Here is a 2,500-nt window from a genome sequence, read left to right as displayed (position 1 = left end):
TAATTAGCTCTCGCACAATGAAAAAAATGACAGATTTTCATTGACGCCAAGATTAATCCATCAACGAATGGCTATTTTCTCCTGAACGAGTACAGTGAACCCCATTTTTTATTTCATATTTTGCTGATGAAAAAAAAAACAGCAAAAATACACTGTATATGACCAGGTTTTTGGCGGTGTGTCTGACATTTGCCATACTGCAGACTGCAGACAAATAGCGCTGATAAACAGTACATGTATTTAAGTCTAAACACCCATTTCAAATAGCGCTGATAAACAGTATTTAAGTCTAAGAACCCATTTTAAAACAGTTAGCTTTCAACTGTCTGCAGTCTGCAGTCTGCAAATGTCTACACCGGTTTTTGGCAATTTCATTTAATTGTACTTTGAAATCTGTACCCTCTATTGTCGGCACCCTTTGAAAAAATAATGAAATCCGAAGGGTTGATATTTTTTGTCATCACCGTTGACAAAAATGTCTGAGGGTCCAAATTTTGCCTTGGAGAAAAAACCCGAAGCCCCCATTGCAAAAACAAGCCATCCTTAGGGGGGCGGGGGATGCTGATAACAAATAATGGAACGACCCCATGCATACCACCAGCACAATATACAGAAGAAATAACTGGTCACTGTCTGCTCCAAGACTAATCTTATTTTACCTGAACATGGGAGAACATCCCCAAGAGCTATCTGTGTTTGCCCAGCTACGCCTATTGGACCTGTACTGTAGATAACCCTGAACGGTCCTCGAATTCACGGAACCCGCTGTCTTCAAAGCTTGTATCTCTTGTTGCCTTCTAACTTCATCTTCATAATTTAAAGCTTTCTTGAACTGAGAAAAGAGATCGTGTTTCTTCTGTTTCAATTGTTCAAGTTTGGCCTCTAATTCGGCTATTTCTTTTTTACATCTTCGACTGTTTCTTTCTTCTTCTCCTCCTCCCTCTTTCGCTGTCTATCCTCTTCTTCTTTAGCCTTGCTCTCGGCCAAAGCTTGCTTTCCCTTCTCTCTTTGCCGCCGAATGTAAGCATGCACAGCTCTAAGCTTGCCTTTTGTTGGGTGAGTTCTCTCAATTAACACAGGCATTTTCAGCTCTGTTTATGACAGTCTCTGTTTATAATTTCATTCGAAGAGAGCACTTACGAATCGCCATTTTTTCGCAATGCATGCTAGTTGGCTTTCTGCGTAGACTATAGGATGTGATGACTTACATGACATACCATAGACATCCGCTGCGCCTGAAGGCCAGAAGAGGAATTTGGGGGAATTTGGGTCCCTTGGAACTTTCAGCTGAATTTTGTATAAAAAATATGTTTGGTAGAAAAAAGAAGCCATCTCAGCCGCAAGAAGGAAAAAAAAAAATGAAATCGCTGCCATGGTACTGTAGATTTCATTGCTTTCTGCATTGAGTGGGTTATTGATAGTAAAATTATAAATTATTGTAATCTGTACGTTTCTGATTATATTACAATAGATTTGTACACATTTAACAGGGAATTATGAGTGGGCTATGACAACTCAGAATATTGTATTTCACTTATTTCAACATCCTTCATTAGTGTATAAATGCCTGAACAAGGTCGAGAATATATCAATAATTATTGTGGTATAGTGATGTGATCTGAAGCCAGTGTTTGTAATTATTATTAAAGTTACTTTTAACATATAAATTATTTATTGAACCCTTTCACTCCTGGTGGGGTTCCCCATTGACGAGTAAAATTCGTCTGGCGTTTAGACAGAGTAAAAATCTATAAGTTTCACTCTTGGGAGTGAAAGGGTTAATTGGGGACATAGTTTTTGAGTGAATCTAGCTGTTGTTAACCCTTTCACGTCCTGTAGGGTTCCCCATTGACGAGTCCAATCGTCTCATGGCGTTAGACAGAGTAATACAAATCTATCCGTGTCACTCTTGGGAGGGAAAGGGTTAAGGCAAATAGAGGACGTGTTTTTGTTTCCATAGCCTCATCTAAAAACGAGGGGGAGGTTGGGAGAATTCAAGACAGTTATTGCAAACCCTCGACTGAGTCTCGGGTTTGCCATAACTGTCAAGAATTCTTCCAACTGTCTGCCGAGTGTTTAGATTGAATCTATGGAAACACGGAAAAAGTACTCTATGCCACTTACTTTACTTAATCTCTCCTTCAGTGCGTGCCCTCACGTAAGCTATGTAAAGGCCGTTAGTCCTCTATGAAGATTGATAATATTACTTGTGTGGCACCTCTTCAGTACATATAATTTTTTTACTTGTACATGTACATGTTTGATAGGTTATTATTATTTTGCATGGCGTTTTTCAGATGACATTTGACGTACCGAAGGTTCTCAAACAACTTATTTGAGAATGGGTTTAATTGTGTTATTAATGTGGTACTTGTTTTCAAGTGTTAATAATGATAGTCTTCTTTCTTGAACCTTGATCTGTCTCAGCTTGGCCTTCCTTGACATGAGTCCAGAAGATATGGCTGACTTAGGTATTGGTAGGATTGGAATTGGCGATGAT

General features: G+C 39.0%; 1 pseudogene; it reads right to left on the bottom strand.

Annotated features, from left to right (window-relative positions):
- The window catches only part of LOC137975129 (nuclear transcription factor Y subunit beta-like), a 10,776-nt pseudogene extending 9,693 nt beyond the window's left edge, over positions 1-1,083 (bottom strand).
- Between the last annotated feature and the right edge of the window lie 1,417 nt (positions 1,084-2,500).

This window comes from Montipora foliosa, chromosome 11 (assembly GCF_036669935.1).
Source record: "Montipora foliosa isolate CH-2021 chromosome 11, ASM3666993v2, whole genome shotgun sequence".
Lineage (NCBI taxonomy): Eukaryota > Metazoa > Cnidaria > Anthozoa > Scleractinia > Acroporidae > Montipora > Montipora foliosa.
The sequence above is the reverse complement of the archived record's forward strand: the minus strand, read 5'-3'. Positions and strand labels throughout refer to the sequence as shown.